This window comes from Mastomys coucha, unplaced genomic scaffold (genome assembly GCF_008632895.1).
Source record: "Mastomys coucha isolate ucsf_1 unplaced genomic scaffold, UCSF_Mcou_1 pScaffold14, whole genome shotgun sequence".
In the NCBI taxonomy this organism is placed as follows: Eukaryota; Metazoa; Chordata; class Mammalia; order Rodentia; family Muridae; genus Mastomys; species Mastomys coucha.
The window spans coordinates 28,220,928-28,241,154 of NW_022196896.1; the positions used below are offsets into that span (position 1 = coordinate 28,220,928).

The 20,227-nt window shown below is 43.7% G+C and overlaps 1 long non-coding RNA gene across 1 annotated transcript; it reads right to left on the minus strand.

The window, feature by feature from the left end:
* Window positions 1–622: 622 nt before the first annotated feature.
* LOC116089018 lies at window positions 623–16,617 on the minus strand. Its single transcript, XR_004118107.1, has 3 exons — window positions 16,585–16,617; window positions 12,422–13,041; window positions 623–854 (listed from the first exon to the last, which is right to left on the minus strand). It is a non-coding gene; the product is annotated as an uncharacterized LOC116089018 (long non-coding RNA).
* Window positions 16,618–20,227: the final 3,610 nt, after the last annotated feature.

Genomic DNA, 20,227 nt, shown 5'->3' on the forward strand with positions numbered 1-20,227 from the left:
TTACTGCTTTTGCCCTTGGTGCTGGCTTGTGTTTTCTGGCATGTCTCATTATCTCCTGTGTACCAGGTTATCAGGTACAAAAAGACAGTAAGGGAAAACATAGATGCTCCATAGAGCTTTTTTCCCCGTTTAGATTCAGTGTAACCTCTGTTATGGAATTGGGAATTTAGTGAGGATATTTAGCTACCGTCATGGTCTGAGTATGAAATGCTCACCAAAGACTAATCTGTGTGAGTACTCGACCCCCTGCAGCTTAGCTACTGTGGCAGGTCATGGAGATTATAGGAGGTGAGAGCCAATGAAGGAAGTGTGCCACTGAGACAGGTGTTTGGTGGTCTCTCGTCCCTGGTCCTTCTTCACTCGTTTGATCTGCTTCCTGGCTACCACACCATGACCTGTGGTATTCTGACATTCCCTCCCATCTGCAATGGACTGGCATCTCTGAAACTGGAAACTAAAACAAATCTTCCCTTCAAACAATTTTTTTTTGTTAAGAATTTGATCTCAGCAATGCAAGATTAACTAATACCACTCTGTTGGCCAGGTTTTGTTTATCTCTGGTTTCTGCTATTTTGAAGAGTATATTCAGATTTACATGGAAGAGATTGGAATATAGGTATTTTAGGCTAAAGAATTTATTTTTGCTTTGCTTTGGCATCCAAAAAATTACTCACTCTGGGGACCGTGCAAAAGAATCCAGAAGTTCGAAAGATTGTTTGAACTTGGCTTTTCCTGATTCATGGCGTCAGAGATTGCCACACTTCCAAGGCCTTCTCCTCTCAGCAGCTCCCTCTGCTGGCTGCCTCCCATGCGCTTACAGGCTTGGACAATAGCCTGGACTCCAGCTTGATCCCCTAGAATGAAAGCATGTGGTCTTTGCTCATGGAGGAAAGGCCATCCTACCTCACAATTTGGTTATGTTTACTTAGCATAAAGAAAGAATAAGTGGGTTTTATTTATTTGTGGCTGTTTTCTGCTTTTTTGTGGGAATGGCATCCTTTCCCACTTTCATTTCTAATCTTTATCTAAGTCAGAATGTAATTCATCTGAGGCTATTTTATATATACATGCATATATGAAAATTTATTTTTCATACATCATATGCAATATGTGGATATATAAAATATTTATATATATATTATTGTTTTATATGAAATATATAAAAATGTTTTTTCTTGTTACTAAACTTAGTCTCTGGGCCAAGCCTGGCCTTGAATCTCTTTCTCTCTAACTTTAGAGTACATAACAAGTCCACATGGAACCAGTTTTGCATATACAGAATGGTTTCTTAGGCTGTATCAAACCTGAAAATACTTAATTTCATAGTTTAAAAGTATACTACCTGCCTTTCCGTAGCCATCTACACCCGGGATCTAAAGCTGCTCCGCAGCCCTCTGTACACAGGTCCCGCCAAGAGAGAGCTGTTCTCCCAGGAGTGCTCTCACTCCCCAGAGTGCCTCAGAGGTGAGATAGCCACTTTCTCTCCAATAACTATCCAAAGTAGGACCGGCCAGGAACGCACAGGGCACAGGAACAGTGGAACAGCTGGAACAGGATCCTTCCGGTGGTCTCCATCTGCATCTGGAGCTAAGGCTGTACCACAGTCCTCTGTATATAGGTCCCTCCAGGAGAGAGCTGGTCTCCCAAGAGTGCTGACACAGGTTTACAGGCCCACAGAAGGGACAAGCTCCAGCCAGAGATAGCAAGACCAACTAACACCAGAGATAAACAGATGGCAAAAGGGAAGCAAAAGAACTTTACCAACAGAAACCAAGGTTACTTGGCATCAAGAGAACCCAAATCTTCCACCTGGGTACCCCAACACACTGGAAAAGCAAGATTTGGATTTAAAATCACATCTCATGATGATGATAGAGGACTTTAAGAAGGACATAAATAACTCACTTAAAGAAATACAGGAGAACACAGGTAAACAGGTAGAAGCCCTTAAAGAGGAAACACAAAAATCCTTTAAAGGATTATAGAAAAATACAACCAAACAGGTGAAGGAACTGAACAAAACCATCTGGGATCTAAAAATGGAAGTAGAAACAATAAAGAAATCACAAAGGGAGACAACCCTGGAGATAGAAAACTTAGGAAATAGATCAGGAGTCATAGATGTAACTACTACCAACAGAATACAAGAGATAGAAGAGAGAATCTCAGGTACAGAGGATATCATAGAAAACATTGACACAACAGTTAAAGAAAATGCAAAATGCAAAAAGCTCCTATCCCAAAACATCCAGGAAATCCAGAACACAATGAGAAGGCCAAACCTAAGGATAATAGGTATAGAAGAGAGTGAAGATTCCCAACTTAAAGAGCCAGTAAATATCTTCAACAAAATTATAGAAGAAAACTTCCCTAACCTAGAGAAAGAGATGCCCAAGGATATACAAGAAGCCTATAGGTCGGGCAGTGGTAGCGTACGCCTTTAATCCCAGTACTTGGGAGGCAGAGGCAGGTGGTACAGACTCCAATTAGATTGGACCAGAAAAGAAATTCCTCTCATCACATAATAATCAAAACACCAAATGCACAAAGAAAGAATATTAAAAACACTAAGGAAAAAAGGTCAAGTAACATATAAAGGCAGACCTATCAGAATCACACCAGACTTCTCACTAGAGGCTATGAAAGCTAGAAGATCCTGGGCAGATGTTATACAGACCCTACAAGAACACAAATGCCAGCCCAGGCTACTATACCCAGCAAAACTTTCAATTACCATAGATGGAGAAACCAAGATATTGCATGACAAAAACAAATTTACACAGTATCTTTCCACAAGTCCAGCCATTCAAAGGATAATAAATAGAAAACTCCAACACAAAGAGGGAAATTACACCCTAGAAAAAGCAAGGAAATAATCTTTTAACAAACCAAAAAGAAGATAGCCACATAAACATAATTTCACCTCTAACAACAAAAATAACAGGAAACAACAATCACTTTTCCTTAATATCTCTTAATATCAATGGACTCAATTCCCCAATAAAAAGACAGACTAACAGACTGGATAAGTAAACAGGACCCAGCATTTTGCTGCATACAGGAAACCCACCTCAGTGACAAAGACAGACACTACCTCAGAGTAAGGGGCTGGAAAACAATTCTCCAAGCAAATGGTTCCATGAAACAACTGGAGTAGCCATTCTAAAATCAAATAAAATTGACTTTCAACCCAATGTTATCAAAAAAGATAAGAAAGGGCACTTCATACCCATCAAAGGAAAATAATCTACCAAGAGGAACTCTCAATTCTGAATGTCTATGCTTCAAATGCAGGGGCCCACACATTCAAACTTTACTAAAGCTCAGAGTACACAGTGCCTTTCACACAATGATTGTTGGAGACTTTAACACCCCACTCTCATCAGTGGACAGATCATGGAAACAGAAACTAAACAGAGACACAGTTAAACTAACAGAAGTTATGATCCAAATGGATCTAACAGATGTCTATAGAATATTTTATTCTAAAACAAAAGGATATACCTTCTTCTCAGCACCTCACAGTACCTTCTCCAAAACTGACCATATAATTGGTCATAAAACAGGCCTCCACAGATACAAGAAGATTGAAATAATCCCATACATCCTATTAGATAACCCCAGACTAAGGCTGATGGTCTTTAATGACAACACAAACAATAGAAAGTCCACATACATGTGGAAGCTGAACAACACTCTACTCAATGATAACTTGGTCAAGGAAGAAATTAAAGACTTTTTAGAGTTTAATGAAAATGAAGCCACAATATACCCAAACTTATGCGACACAATGAAAGCAGGGCTAAGAGGAAAACTCATAGCTTTGAGTGTCTCCAAAAAGAAACTGGAGAGAGCAAACACTAGCAGCTTGACAGCACAACTGAAAGCTCTAGAACAAAAAGAAGCAAATAGACCCAAGAGGAGAGAAGGCAGGAAACAGTCAAACTCAGGGCTGAAATCAATCAAGTAGAAACAAAAAGAACTATATAAAGAATCAACCAAACCAGGAACTGGTTCTGAGACTCCCATATACAGTCACCAAACCCAGATACTATTGTGGATGCCAACAAGTGCCTGCTGACAGGAGCCTGAGATAGCTGTCTCCTGAGAGGCTCTGCCTGTGGAAGCGATTCGGAAACAGAAAGCATTCCTGACAGGCTGGGAGCTGAAGAACCTGTGGTGCTGAACACTGACAATGCAGCTCGGAAGATCAAAAGAACTGAAACTCAGCCTGCTTCTGCCAGAACTCCGTTTGAAGTTTTGTTGTATATACAGACTGTTGTGCTTCTATGCCTGTTATCACGTCTATGTTAAAAAACTAGATTGTTTTGGTTTCGATTCTGCCTTTTGCTATATATACCCAGTTTTCCCAAGTAAAGATACACCTTGATAAAGTTTTCTTGGTGTCATCTCTTTGTCTTCCCCACCCGCTTGTTTTCACAGGTTCTCAATAATCTCCAGTCCGAGACCACCCACGATAGTGTGGGCTCCGCTGGCCAGACCCCCACATCTGCCAGTGCCTGACAAATTTAGAGGTGGATGCTCTCAGTCAGCCATTGGATTGAGCACAGGGTTCCCAATGGAGGAGCTAAAGGGCCGAAGGAGCTGAAGGGGTTTGTAGCCCCATAGGAGGAGCAACAATATGGAGCAACCAGTAACCCCAGAGCTCCCAGGGACTAAACCACCAACCAAAGAGTAAACATGGAGCCACCCATGACTCTAGCCACATATGTAGCAGAGGATGGCCTTGTCAGTCATCAATGGGAGGAGAGGTCCTTAGTCCTGTGAAGGCTCTATGCCCTAGTGTAGGGGAATCCCAGGGCAGGGAAGCGGTAGTGGGTGGGTTGGTGAGCAGGGGGAGGGGGATGGAATAGGGGGTTTTTGGAGGGGAAACCAGGAAAGGGATAACATTTGAAATGTAAATAAAGAAAATATCAAAAAGAAAAAGGAAAAAATGTATAGTACCTGATACAATTACAGAAAACATTTCTGAGACACCTACAGTCATAAGAGCCTTTTCAAAGTCTTATTTGAGGGAAGTTTTAGGTCTAGTGTCTGGTGCACAGTGTAAGTTTGGACCATTAAAAGTGCAGAAATGGTGATGTAGTACACAACTTAGTTGTGAGATATGGGATGGAAGAACATGGTGTGAAGGGAGGAAATATGCATGCATCAGCCTAGGCCTCTGTGTACCCACACATGCACACATCAGCCTAGGGCTCTGTGTACTCACACCTGCATACCTCAACATAGGTCTCTGTGTACCCACACTTGCACACCTCAACATAGGTCTCTGTGTACCCACACTTGCACACATCAACATAGGTCTCTGTGTACCCACACTTGCACACATCAGCCTAGGGCTCTATGTACCCACACCTCCACACAGGTCTCTGTGTACCCACACCTGCATACATCAGCATGGGTCACTGTGTACCCACACTTGCACACATCTATCTAGACCACTGTGTACCCACACCTGCACACATCTGTCTAGGCCACTGTGTATCCACACCTGCACACATCTGTCTAGGCCACTGTGTACCCACACCTGCACACATCAGCATGGGCCACAGTGTACCCACACCTGCACACACCTGTCTAGGCTACTGTGTACCCACACCTGCACATATCAGCATGGGCCACTGTGTACCCACACCTGCACACATCAGCAGGGGCCACACCTGCCCAAGGGCCTTGATCCTCTCCAGTGGTGAAGGGTAAGTCAGATTCTGACGCAGACTGTGCTACCACATTGTAATTATGTGTTTTTGCTACTTGTGTTTTGGATATATGTATGTTGCTTTCAAATATTTCATTCATATCTAAATCACATGCTTATAATCCCAGAATTCAGGGGTCTGAGGCAGGAGGATTACAAGTTTGAGGCTAGCTTCTCAAGCGATTTGTTTTTATTCACTTAATCACCGAATGAGCTCCTGCTGCATCCCTGATCCCTGCTACTTGCTTCAGAAAGTGGGGTCGGTGTCTAAATGAAACCAGAGTGAACTCTCTTCCTAATCTTGCTTTATATGCCTGATTCCATAGTAACATTTTTTTTAAAATTAAACCTGTGCTTTCATTATAAAGTCCCAAGTTTCACTTTAATGTGCTGTCTTCATAGCCTAACAGGGAGCAAGTTAGATGTAGAGATTTATGAAATGTATGCTCCTGCACTCCAACAGAGCAGACCTAAAACCAAAGTCAGTCAGCCCAGTTGAAGTGCCAAGTCAGCAAACTGAAACTAAGCTGTCATCTGAGAGGTCAGGAGAGAGGTTATGCTAAATGCCCACAAGCCTCTGCTTTTATCCTCATACACAAAAAGCTCTGGGGTGGGTGAGGGGCTAGATGCTAACCAGAGTGATTGTCAATCCTTCCACCTTACAAGGAAAGGAGTTGAAGTGCCATATTCTCCTTTGTTATGTTTCTGCTTTCCTCAGCTTGTGTCTGCCTATGAAACCAGCCTCCTCCTCTCAGCTCATTAGAACATTTATTTTATGAGACAAAGTATTGCCTGCTTCTAGAATGCCAAATAACACCAATTAAGATCTGTATGGCAAATTGCTGCGATTTTGTCTTTTGACAGTAGCTATCCTATAATTTTCATCTGTGTAATCAAAGCCCAGAATGATTCATTACTCTTGGACAGCTAGGAAATGTTTGTTGATCTTACTCAATGTCTGTTGTTGTGATATGAGAGAGTCATGTATGTTAGCAAACCTGCCATCTACAACAGTACACCATATCCTATGCATTGGGATGCCTATGGCACGCGGACCTGCGTGGTAGGAGGTATCTTGTGCAAGCCACTTCATGTCGCACCAGCACTGCAGTGGAATGCCATTGGATCATAGTTATGGATCACACGTATGACAATTCAATTTGCCATGCACTGGCTGTATACGAAGAAGTGTTCAACTAGAGCGGCAGCCTTGGGCATATAGAAGCCTTTCTGCCCATAGCCAATCAGATCAGCCGGTTGCTTTCCATGATTGTTCAGTGCGTTTTATTTTTGATCTTTTTGTTTCCTATATTAACTACACTATTTTCTATACTCATACCAACTTTGTTGAGTATAATAAACGTTGCCTTTTCCAATCTTCCTATTATCTTATTCCACACTTCAGCAACATAATATTCTGAATGTAGTGGATATGTCCAAGAGATGCCCGACCTTTGCCTACTTCTACTTGGATAAAACCCATGGACCCTCGGAATATCCTGGATGATGAGCTGGGAAATTTGACTTTGGTTCTAACACTCACAATGAGGGCTTTTGTCCCTAGCATAGCGCCTTTGTCCCTAGGGACAAGAGGTAGCCTGAGCACTGAGTAAGCCACACAGGCAGAATGAGTCCCTCTACAGAGCAGCACCAGTGGCTCTGATGAGCTTCCCTGGAGGTAAATGTGCTGCATGCTCTCACACACTGTAGCCAGGAGGAGATAACAGTCTTTTATGAGAGGACAGTTGAATGTCAGTACTTGAACTCTTCTGGGCACTGTCCCATGGGTCTCTTGTCTTGGCTTTTATTCCTCACCCTTCACTTGTGATAAACTCCAGCTAATGATATCCCAAATTTGAGACAAGCCTGATCTACACACATAGAGACCATATGTCTGTCTCTCAGAAAGAGAGACAAATGAAATAATACCCTAGCATAGATACTAGAATACCTTGTATAAGTCATTGCTTTTCTCTGAAAAGAGCTCTATACCTGCTTTCTTTATTTCCTCCCTTCTTGTGTTAACTGTGAGCAGCAGCCTTGTTGGCTCCATTCCATAGCACACACTTTGTATGCAAGGATCGCAAATGCTGTCTATTTTGTAACTCATCCATTGTGTAACTGAGCATAAGTTTATTTAGTACCATTGAAAATCAGGCATACTTTTGGGCACTAGGCAGTCAGTGATGACCAAAGGGTGCAATGCCTGAATTCCTGGCACTTAACAGTCCAGGAGGGAATTCAGACAGGCACACAGCACATTATGATAAATCCAGGGAGCCATGGATGACTTACAGGAGCCTCAGCCTCACAGCTTTTGCTGCCACTGCACAAACGCAGTCCGGCCTTGCCTTTCTCTGGTGACTTCTCCTTTTCTGATTTGTCATCTCTTCCTTGCTCTCTACTCTTGTTCTTCTAGACAGGGTTTCAGTGTCACTAACTGTAGCAACGAACCCTTGACAATTGCCCTGGCTTCCCACACGTGTGGTTCCAGACACGAACATGGCGTCTAGTTCTTTCCATTACCCTTGTTCACTTCTAGACCCTCCTGCTTCTTTGGCACCCAGGATTAGTATTTCCTTCCCTCTCAACTATGCGCTCCCTGGTAAATCTTTGCTCTTGCAGCTACCATTCTGCACTGATGTTCTCACATCTGTGTCTTCCACAGAGGCAGATTTTCCTGAACTGCAAGCATGAATCACCAGTTCCCCTCTGGGTGTATTTAATATGACTCAAGGGAACAGCTTGCCTCTCCCTCCAAAGCTGCTCTGCCCTCTGGGTTTCTTACCTTGATGAATAAATAATGCCTCCATCCACTTAGACTCACAAGCTGAACCCCTGCTGTCAGGCTACACGGCTCCCTGAGTATTATATCTCCCCATCCCCAGTGTGCTTTGTCTTTGTGATGCCTGGACCACTTTTCTATCCCCTTGATGGCTCAGAGTCTGATCCCCTTCCTCTTTGTGGGGAGGCGTGCTGCCATGGCCTGCAGCAGCTCGGCCTTCCACTTTGGTACCTAGGTGTTTACTTTCTCTATCACAGCAGTGGTTGGTGGTTCAGGCCTATAATACAAGCTACTTGGGAGGCTGAGGCAGGAGGATGCTAAGCTCAAAGATTGCCTGTGCTGCCTATTGAACTCAAATCCTGACTGGATAAATTAGTGAGACTCTGCTTTATAACTGGGATTAGAGTAGCAAGCAGTCAAACAGGTCTGAGCATATAAATCAAGCAGAACTCAGCTAGCATGTGTGAAGTCCTGGGTTTAATCTCAAGCAACACACACACACACACACACACACACACACCATCACTCCCTGTGCAAAAATTTCTGGTGGGTTTCAGTCACATGAAATGTCAAACTTAGTATCTATTGTGGCCCATCGGATCCTGCGCTGTCAACTCTTTGCTAAGTGTCCTCACTCCTTACCATATATCATTCTGCCCTTGTTCACCAGGCTCTAACGCCTAGGTTCCCACAACTCACCAACTACACTTCTGACCCAGACTCTGTATGCTGCTCCTTCCCACCAGCTTTCCCACAGCGGCTCACTTGTCAGAACATTGTTTGAATGTTTACTCTGTGGAGTCGGTTTCCGCGGCATCCACCTATGTTAAATGGCCACAGCCCAGGTCCTTCTCCCAGTCTTCCTTCAAGCACTTCCTACTATCTGACATTCCATTGTTGAATTAGTTACTTCATTTTTTTTTACCCTTAAAATAGCAGTTAAGCTCTGCATGGCCAAGGGAGGCACCCGCAGGTCATGTGGCTGAGAGATCTATGTAAGAGTTTTCTAATCTGCCTCGAAGGGAAGATACCTTGCAGCCCCTGAGAACCAAGGCTTAGAGGAAACAACCTGGAAGCCCAGGAGGACGTAGCTATGTGCTTCCATCTTAGCTTGTTCAATTCTTTGTTATTAGATACTGAAGGCCTATCTATTGATCAGGAGAACACAATATACGTGTGTGTGTGTGTGTGTGTGTGTGTGTGTGTGTGTGTGTGCGTGTGTTTGTGTAAAGTTAAGAGGTTCCCAGAGAGCCACTGGTCTTCAGTCAACAATAAGAGCCAGAAAACACTGGCTCTGCTATCAGGGAGGAAGCCAACAGCAGCAGCAGCAGCAGCAACAGAGCATGCCAGTTCAGCAACAAGAGGGAAGGCTGGGCAGGCTAAAGGTTGTGGGGGCAGATGTGACCAAGAAGAATGGGCCTGGAGCAAAAGTGAGGTTTTGTGTCCAAATCCTGAACATATCATCTTGGCACCAAACTTCACCTTGATGCTGTCAGGATGAAGGATCACTCCCTTCCTATTTTCAGCCTGCATGTTCCCAGGGCATGTAACCCCACGGTCCCCATCTCCATTCTTGAGGAAGTCACTGGAGCCAAATTATAAGTTTCAACACCTGGGATCCTTCTCCATGCCAATAAAGCATCCCCACAGCCCAGCCACGAATGTACACTCTCCCTGAAAATGTCTACCTGACCCCCAAGGTTTGCACAGCCCTTACCTACCCCTGAATGAAGAGAGCTGCTCTTTTACATATAACACTGAACAATCAATCCTCTTGGAGAAGGCCCTCCCCTCTCCCCACCCCCACCTCCTAGCACTCACCAGTGAACTCACCAGTCTGGACAAGCTTTCCTCCTTTCATTCTGGCCTAGCTTGAAACGGTACCTGAATACCCCAAGGGAAGAAGCAGAGCCAGGCCCACAAAAGGAGAATAATCTTCCTTCTGCCATTGCTTCTTTTTATCTGGACCAGAGCGGGCTGCGGACAATAGGGCTGGGTCTTCCAGAATCAGGAGCTTTTCTCACCTGAGACTGGCTACTCAGCTAGCAAGTTCTAATTGTGGCAAGTTGACATTAAAACCAACCCTCTCAGCTTCTCTGAGAGAGGGGGCCATGGTTGGCCTGAGGGTTTGATCCCACTTAGAGAATATATATGCTCACTTGCTGCCTCCTGTGAGATTGCTAAGCCTTCACAGATTTGAGCCTTCTCCACCTGTGACCATTATACGTACTTAGCAGGTACAGTAAAACATAGGAACTTTCAGTTTCTAGGCTCCTGCGTTCCTGTACTTGCCTAGGCTGGTGTCCAAGGGACAATGCTATCCAGGATCTGATTATCTCTACCATTTTACAGAAAGAGGAAAACCAATGTCGGGTTCTTCATCTGTAGCTCACTGTGGGATAATTAAGTGGCCCTTGTCACCTAGTCTTTGCCATTTCCCCTTACAAATAAAGCCCAGTGCTCAGTCCTAAGTTGTGATTTTAATGAAAAGGCTTTCCAAGTAGTGAAAGGGCTGGTCAGCGATGTCATTATTTGGCGGGGGGTGAGGGGGGGTGATGACAAACCTGTGGCCCTCCACTTGCTACACACAAAGTGAGAAGACTTTTGATTCGCAGCAATTACCGAACTGTCAGCACCTGCTGTCATTTGCAACCAATTTTGCTGCTCTGCCTGGTGAGACCTTATGTAACCCACTCACTCACCACCCTAATTAGTGACATCCTTGGCCCTACAACTTCTTATCAGGAGGTTCCCTTTGCGCTTGGTGTCTGACTTTGTGCTTGGTGTCTGACTTTGTGCTTGGTGTCTCCCTGACTTTGGCACATCTTATTTGCTCCCTGTGACATCTGTCAGTCAATGGTTCTCACCCCTGACCGTTAGATGGATTCTTGTCCCCCAGAAGACAACTCCACCCCATCTTTTGTTTGCTCTGGAGATGGGGTTTTCTATGTGGCCTGAGCTAGCCTTGAGCCTGTGACTTTCCCTGCTCCGCCTCCCGAATGGCACCATGCTCAGTATAAACATGTGCCACCTGAGGGCTTTCCTGCCCATCATTTCTGCACAGAGAAACCTCCAGCTCTCTCACCCTTTCTGTGCCTGGTTAAAATAGGTGATGGGACCTGTGGTCTCTTATTCTTTCTTTTATTCTTATTTTTAATTTTTCCCTTCTCGCTCCGGCCCCACTCGCTTTTACTGACCTACACACTACCTATTGCTGTGTAACTGAGGCAGGAAAATATGAGTTCTTGTTCGTAAGGCCAGAAGCAGAATTGCTGTCCTTCCAGAGCAGCTTTTTAAACTGGGAGGATTCTAGAACTCATCGAATGGTCCAAAAGTGCTAAAAACAAAAAGTAAAATGAAAGCAATTATAAAAGTAGAAGTGATCAGGCAGGGCAGTGGTGGAGCACACCTTTAATCCCAGCTCTTGGGAGGCAGAAGCAGGCAGATTTCTGAGTTCGAGGCCAGCCTGGGCTACAGAGTGAGTTCCAGGACAGCCAGGGCGATTCAGAAAAACCCTGTTTCAAAAAAAAAAAAAAAGTAGAAGTGATCATGTTCACTGATGAAATACTTTCGGTTCTGTGCATATGAACAATACACTGTGTGACCATTTGGTGAACAATCTGAAATTTGTTTACCATTGAGTTTTGGAATCCAATAGAGAGGCACTCTCAGCTTTCAGGGGATGATTATAATGTGACAAACTGGAGTTGAAAGATGTTCTATTAACAAATCACTGGATGGAAGGGCTAGGTGTGTATGTTTTCAAACTTCTTGACTGATGACAATGTAGCTCTCGCCATACCTCTCTATGACACACACTCCCTTGCTGGCCAGGACAGCCACGCTTCAGCTCCCAGGTCTATCTACAATTGAAATGGTATCTGGAACCGAGAGGGTCCTCAGCAGATCCTTACCACTGCCAAAGCCGACTGGGAAGGTGAGAAGTGGAACCTCTGTTGTTTTCTTTCATTCTGTTCATCGTACATCTGTCACCTGGCGAATGCCGCTTAGTGTGCTGATAATGACTTGTGGAAAATAAACCACACAAGTCCAAGTGAGGAAAAGAAAGACTCAGGTGTCAGGAACAGCCAGCCACACACCCAGACTGGCCCTCTCCATAACAGAACAGAGCTCTTTCTCCCTCAGTGCAGTTGAACAAACCAATCCATGCCGGGGAGACCTCAGGGAAGGAGTGGCTCTCACCTCCCTAAGCAGCAGAGCCTATCTCCTCTTAACCTCTATGACCCTCAAAACCCAGTAAATTCCTTCTTTTATCTATCTCAAATCCTTTCTATTACTCTCTAAGCCAATTTTCTCTTGTACTGTATTCAATGGGAATTGAAAACAGCTGGTCACCATCTGCTGTAGATTAATTCTTCATGTACTTGAAGCCTATAATTAGGTCATCGCTCAGCCTTCTCTTCTCCGGGCAAAATAGCTCCTTTCCTTTAACCCTTCCCTGAAGGTTTTGTTTTCCAATTATTTAATTGTTCTTTGCAGCGTTGCCCAAGAGTCTGCACTCTCCACACACCTCCTGTCAAGACATAGGTCATCGGGAAGAGTCAGGAGTGTTGAAAGTCACCATTGCCACTTTCCAAGAGTCATTTTCTCAGTTTATTTCCAGAGGACCATTTATTTTTTAACTTATTACAACTTAATTTGTTTTGTTCTTAATTAAAATACAATATACCATTTCCCTTTCTCTTTTTTTCATATTCCCCCTCTAAAATTCATGGCCCTCTTTTTCTTTAATTATTATTGTTAATACATACATGTATACATATGCACGTGAATAAATACTGAGTCCCTTCACTGTTGCTTGTATGTGTTAATTTTTAGGGTTGAGCACTTGATATTGAATAACCAGTTAATAGGTTTGCCCTTAGGGAAGACTACAATTGTTTGAGGCTCTTCATCTAGGTGTGGTGCCCTGTGACATTTTCCACTTACATTGGTATGCCTATTAATTTTTATCACTGTTCAGGTCTTAGGCAGCTGTGCTGTTAAGATTCCACGAGTGTAGCTTCCCTGTCATAGAGGGAAGTTTGCCACAGCAAACTTCCTCATCCTCTGGCTCTTGCAATCTTTTGCTCACTGCTCCGATTCTCTGATGCCCTCTCCAGAGGGCCGTTTAGATAGGAGATGGTAGAAGGCTTCCTCTGTCCTGAAGTTGGAGCAAAGAGGTCAGACTGTCCCATTTTCCACTTCTCCTCACATGGGAGGAGCTGGAGTGAAACATGGACATTGCTTCTTGGTGTTTGTAAGCTGTCCAGTGCAGACCACTGAGCCATAGTTCTCTCAATTATGGATGTAGCATTGAAATAATACTTGAAAAGTGTTATTGAAAAGATTTTTCTTTTGAAAAATTTCACAAATATATTAATTATACAATGATGGGTTTCATCATGACATTTTCACACATGCATGTAATTATTTTGATCATGTTTACGTATCATCCTCCTCTCTTGTCCACCTCCCATTCTCAATGGTTCTCTTATTCTTCCGGACCTGTGTCTCAGTAGAGAGATGCTTAATTTGACCAGTCTCAGGAAAAAAGTCTGTATGAGAGAAGTGTTGCTCCTCTTTTTTGTTTAACTATTTATTTGCACATGTGTGTCTGAGTGTGTGCAAACACATGCCACAGTGTACACAGAGAGGTCAGAGGATGGCTCGAGGGAGTTGATTCTCTCTTTCTATCATGTGGGTTTTGGAGATTTACCTCATGTAATAAGGCCTCGTGACAAGTGCCTTTACCCATTGATCCATCTTATTTTCCCCTGCCAATTTCATCTTAATTAATTTTTTGAGACAAAGTTTTTCTTTGAATTCCATGTTGGCCATGGATTTAATATGTTCTTCTTGCCTCTGTCTCCTGAGTGCTGGGATTACAGGCATGTGTGACTATGCTTGGCTCCTTCTTCCTTTAAGTTCTGGAAATACATACGCTGGTATTTTCCTGGGACCAGCACTTCTTGAAGCTTTGTGGTAGACTTATTAGGTTAGCATGCTAGATGGAATGGTGGTGGTCCATATCTTTCACTTCCTACATGTGGGAATAAGCTATTGGCTGAAGATAGAGTGGGAAGATGCCATCTAGAAACGCATGCTGCCTCAGGATGCGTATGAGGCAAGTATCTCCTGAAGAACATACCCTAACTGAAGCATGAAGAGCCAGAATCTGAAGTCCAATTACAGCATTACATTTGATATTGGATGTATAGTGAAGGATTAAGCACTCTTCATAATGTCATAGTAGGAAATGTTGTCCTGGCAACATAGCTGGGGCCTTACAGTCAAGAGAAACAAGAACAGATGGGCAGGGTGTCATTCCGTTGATAACATAGGGGACATTAAAATGGTTCTTGAAAGGAGCAACAAAAAACATATCCATGTGACACACTGAGCAATGCAGTGACAGACAGACATTGACATCTTGCAGACCTGGTTCTCTGAATATATTTCAAATCTATGAAATATACTTTAACTATAGCAGTAGCAGAAGGCTCACAGATGTCTTACAGATCTGAATTCTATGGATGATTTGCAAGTAGTTCTCTAGCAAATCACACATTGCACCAAACTCTCGTAGTGCATGGGGAAAATCTTATGGCGTTAGGATTTAACGAGTTCAAGCCTACCAACACGACCAAACTGACCCTTGACCTCAACATAACTGATCAGATTCAACAGCATCATTGACATTTGTCAGAGGAAGAAGATAAATGTAATTTTGAAGGTTCATACACACCTGGAGTTAAATGTCAAAATTATATATAATTATATAATACTTATAGACAATGTATATATGTTTGTTTGCACGTATTTACTTTTGAGATAGGATCTTACTGTTTAGCTCTAGCAAGCCTGAAACTTGCTCTGTAGACCAGGCTGGCCCCCATGCATAGAGATCCACCTACTTCTGCCTTCCAAGTGCTGGGATTAAAGGCATGTGCCACAAACCCCAGCTAGACAATGTTTCAAAACAGCTCACATTTTAATTTTGTAGTGTAATTTTACAAATGCTTATTCAGTTCATTTTGACTTTTTCTTTTCTAGTGAGGGAAAAGGTGCTGGAACAGACTTAAGGCTTTGAACATACCAGAGAAAATGCTGTACCTCTAAGCCACACCCCAGCCTCAGACCCCACACGCACTCTACTGCTGCACATCTGCCTCAGAACATTAAACTCAGGAAAGATCAGTCCTTACCATTACAGTGTCTATATGTCATCATTCCTCAATTTCATGACTACCTAGTCAAACCCCTCTCCATCCCTCTTTAGAAGGAATGGGTCTCTCAGGAGTTTATCTCGTGAGAGGACTTCATTCACATGTACACCCAGTGCAGAAACCAACCAAAGCAGGAGTAAGTGAAGAATTCCTGGTCACTGTCCAGATGAGCTCAGCATCGGTTTGCTCCTGAGTACAGCAGAAAATTCGTGTGATCTCTACAAGCATAGTTAAAAATGCTGTGTGTGTATATATCTGTGTTTCCTGATAAATTGTTCTTTTTTGCTCCCCAGGGTGGCAGAAAAGTTGCATGATCTCTGTAAGTGAAGGTATAAACATTGTGTGTAAAAGTGTTTCCTGCTAAACTGTTTCAATGTTGAAATCGTGCATTTAAAGATCTGGGGCGCTTTGATTGTTGGTGTACAGACAGGCTTTGAATATGAAATCTTCTCATCCAAATGCCTTCTTTTGCTTCACAGCCTCGAACAACTGAACACCTTCCGATGCAAGAAACGAGGGCTTCTGTCTGCCCTGTGTGGTGTTGGAGGCAACTCCTGTTTCCTGCTCTTCATGTAGCTAGTTGATCTCCAACAACCACACAGTCACTTATTTATCTTACCAATAAACATTCTGGATGGATGGCTTCCTCTAGGCCCACCTTCCTGAGGAACATCCAGGCTACTGAACTCTAGTTCTAAAGCCTGCAGTCACTTAAGAGTTGGATTAAATCCTGTACTATGAAGAAACTTATACTATACAGTATCGTGGCTACCAAGCCTCACACTTTTAGCTGCACACTGAACCCAGGGCCTCAGACATATCAGACAAGGACCCCACCACTGACTTACCCCTACCCATCCATTCTGATGTTAGCATCTGATAGAAACGAGGCTCTACTTTTAGATGAAATTCTATTCCACTATGATGAAATTCTAATTTCCTGATGGAAATAGAATGTTATCAACATGGTCACAATGAACTGGTGGTCTAATGATCGACCTGCTTGCCTTGTTTCTTCAGTCTTTTCGGGTCCTCTGAGTTTATAACCAAGATCCACCTTGCACAGAGGTGAAAGTTCTCAAAGTGGAGCCCCCTAGACATGAACACAACTGACTCCATGATGGAAGTACTATTCAGGCTGCAAAAGTCAGCATGTAGACAGCACCATCAGTCAAAACAAAAGCAAAGACCTGATCCTTTAAAGCCCACAGTTTTGGCAACGTCTCTAAATGTACTAACCTTGTTTTTGAGCTTCTGTAGTTCTGCTTTGGGCTAACTGTTCTTATTAACTGAAGCATGTCAACCCAGGGCATGGGCTTTGTACTTAAAAGCTCACCCAGAGAAAGACTCAGTGCTACACTGGGACTCTGAACACCCAGGGCAGTCGATGGCTGGCTTTCTATAGCGTAAGCCTATGTCCGAGCAGTCCTCTCTGCTGAATACTGCACCACAGAGGCAGTAAGAAGTAAAACATATGGATATTTTCAGGAAAGCTAGGGAGACATACTCAAAATACTAGATGTAGGGCGGTCATAAGAATGAAATAACTCAACAATATGAACTAACTAGTACTCTCAGAGCTCCCAGGGACTCAACCACCAACCAAGGACTGCACATGGAGGGGTCTGATTGTTCTGGCAGCATGTGTATAGTAGAGGACTGCAAAGTCGATCATCAATGGGAGGAAAGGCCTTTGGCCCAGTGAAGGTTCTGTGCCCCAGTGTGGGGGAGTGCCAGGGCCAATAAGTGGGAGAGGGTGGGGTGGCAAGCATGGGGAGGCGGGAGGCAACAGGGGTTTGTTCTTGTTGGTTTTGTTTGTTTTTTATTTAAATAAAAAAATAATGAAAAAAAGAAAATGAAATAACTTTGTGGGAAAAGATTTAAAAAGAAACCAAGGGAAAGAGGGAAAAAAATCTCATAGCCTCAAAATAGATTGTGTGTGTTGGGGTGGTGTGGGTGGGATTAGATAAATATAGGAAGGGGGAATAACAAATTAAAAAGAATGATGAAAAATACAGTAAAAAAATCTGCTAAATGTATTGAAAAATGGGAGGCTCACATAATAAAAGAAAAGGAAAAGGAAGAAGAAAAAGGAGTTACAGCTTCTTCCATGGACTTCAGACTGGAGAAGCCACCTATTAATAGAATGGAGTGGGATGAGAGGTTGCTACTACTGAGTTTATGTCAGGCAAGTGATGTCGGCCTGAGCAGTCTTTACAGTCGCCTGTGTGTGTGTGTGTGTGTGTGTGTGTGTGTGTGTGTGTGTGTGTGCTTGTGTGTGTGCATGTGTGTGTGCATGTGTATGTGTGCATGCATGTGTATGGATGAGTGTGTGTGCATGTGGATGTGTGTGTGTGAGTGTGTGTGTGTGTGTTGCGCATGTGTGTGTGTACATGTGTGCATGAGTGTGTGTGCATGTGTGTGAGTGTGTGTGTTGTGCATGTGTGAGTGTGTGTGTTGTGCATGTGTATGTGTGCACACATGTGTGTGGATGTGTGTGTGCATGTGTGTGCATGTGTGTGTGTGCATGTGTAGTGTGCGTGTGTGTGTGTGTGTGTGTGTGTGTGTGTGTGCGCGCGCGCGTGTGTATCTGGGGCCTCTGCTGGCCTCACTTAGCTTTGCATTCTGAAGCATGGGCTGAGTCTCTTCAGCTCTACATTGTAGCTTCTGGGGCATTGTTTCAGCTTGAGGTTGTCGCTCTGTGCTTTGGTAGTTAGGACAGGAAGCAGGCACAGTAGTGAGATCAGTACAGATGTATGGGCTGCCCTGGTGCATTGGAGGCTTCTATTTAACAATCCCCCTGCCTGAGAGAGGCCACTGTGGTACCATGGTATCCTGTATATGTCTAAAACTTCAAGATTGCATAGCAGTGAGTGATAAATAGGTTCCTCCAGAATTTGACCCACCCAGTGGCTTCAGGCTAGTGCTTCTCAGTTGTTTAGATCGATTCCAGCCACAGGCCACTGAGGATGAGGTCATTTTCCTTAAGTATATTGCCCAGTTTGAGCCAACCTCCTGCTGCCTGCCCCTCTGGCTCACAGTGTGGCCCTCCAGTTCATTAAATTGTCACTTTTGGCTTTCCAGAAGGCTCCCTCGGGTGCCCCCTTCCTGAGGGTGTATCCTCAGGCCCCTAGGGTAGTGTAGTGGTTAGCAATAGATTCTGTTTTTGGAAGGCATCCAGCTGCCGCCCTCCATGCCAATTATACTATATGGCAAAATGGGTTTGTCTCCTATGTGACTACATCTTATGAGGGAATCCCTCTTTAGCTGCAACCTACAACTGAATTCCAGACTGCAGAGGAGGGCCATCCATGTGTCTGGTAGGCAGCACTGCTTAGCCATTATGTGGCTTACATTTTGGGAAGGCATGGTGGGTAGAGCCTGCATTTGGCTTGCTTCTCCATGTTCCTGTTTGTTCTCCTGGCTTTTTTTTTTTTTTTTTTTTTTTTTTTTTTACTTCTTTCATGAATTTCTGAAGCTTTCAGTTTTCTCTTTGACAAAAATTTCTTCTTTCCTTTCTTCCTTTCCTTATATTCCAACTCTTTTCTTCATGGACTCTCATGGAGGCACTTCTAATATACCATGTTTTTAATTGAAAGAATTTTTCACACAATATGTTCTGATCAGTTTCCCTTCCCCTCCGTCACCCCCTCCCTAGCTCCCTACCCTCTACCCATCCAACTCCACACCTTTTTCTCTTAAGAAAAAAAAAGAGACAAGAATAAAAATAAACAAACTGACCAAGAGAGAGAGAAAAAAAGAATTTGAGTAACACACACACACACACACACACACACACACACACACACACCATAAGAACACACAAAGAGAAAACCATGACATACAAGCTGAAGACTGATAAGGTAAAACTTGTCCAAACAAAGTAATATGAGACAAAAAAAAAAATCTCCCAAACTGCCTTTGAGTTCCTTTTGTGTTGGCCATCTTCTGGGCGCAGGCCTACCCCTAAGTGTGGTTGGTGTACCCAGTGAGACTCCCTTTGAGAAACAAGCTTTCCTTTGTGAGTAGCTGTTAATTGTAGTTAGCTTCTCAGTTGGGGATGGGAGTGTGTGTCTTCCCCCATCGCAGCACATCACAGCCTGTCTGGAATGAATCTCTGCAGGCCCTGCACGTGCTGACACAGCCACTGTGAGTCCTCATGTGTGTCAGTCACGTAGTGTCTGCTAGACACTGTTTTCTTGTGCCGTCCATCCTCTCTGGCTCTTACAATCTTTCCACCTCCTCTCCTGCATAGTTCCCTGAACCCTGAAAGGAGGGGGTTTGATGAAGACATCCTATTTAGAGCTGAGTGTTCTAAGGTCTCGCACTCTCTGCACACTGTCTTCTTGTGGATCTCTGTATGTTTTCCTGTCTTCTGCAGGAGGAAGCTTCTCTGGTGATGGCTGAGTGAGGCACTGATCTATGACTGTGGCAGAGTGTCCTTAGGAATAATTTGATTGCTGTGTTCCTTACCGAAACTCAATAGTGTTT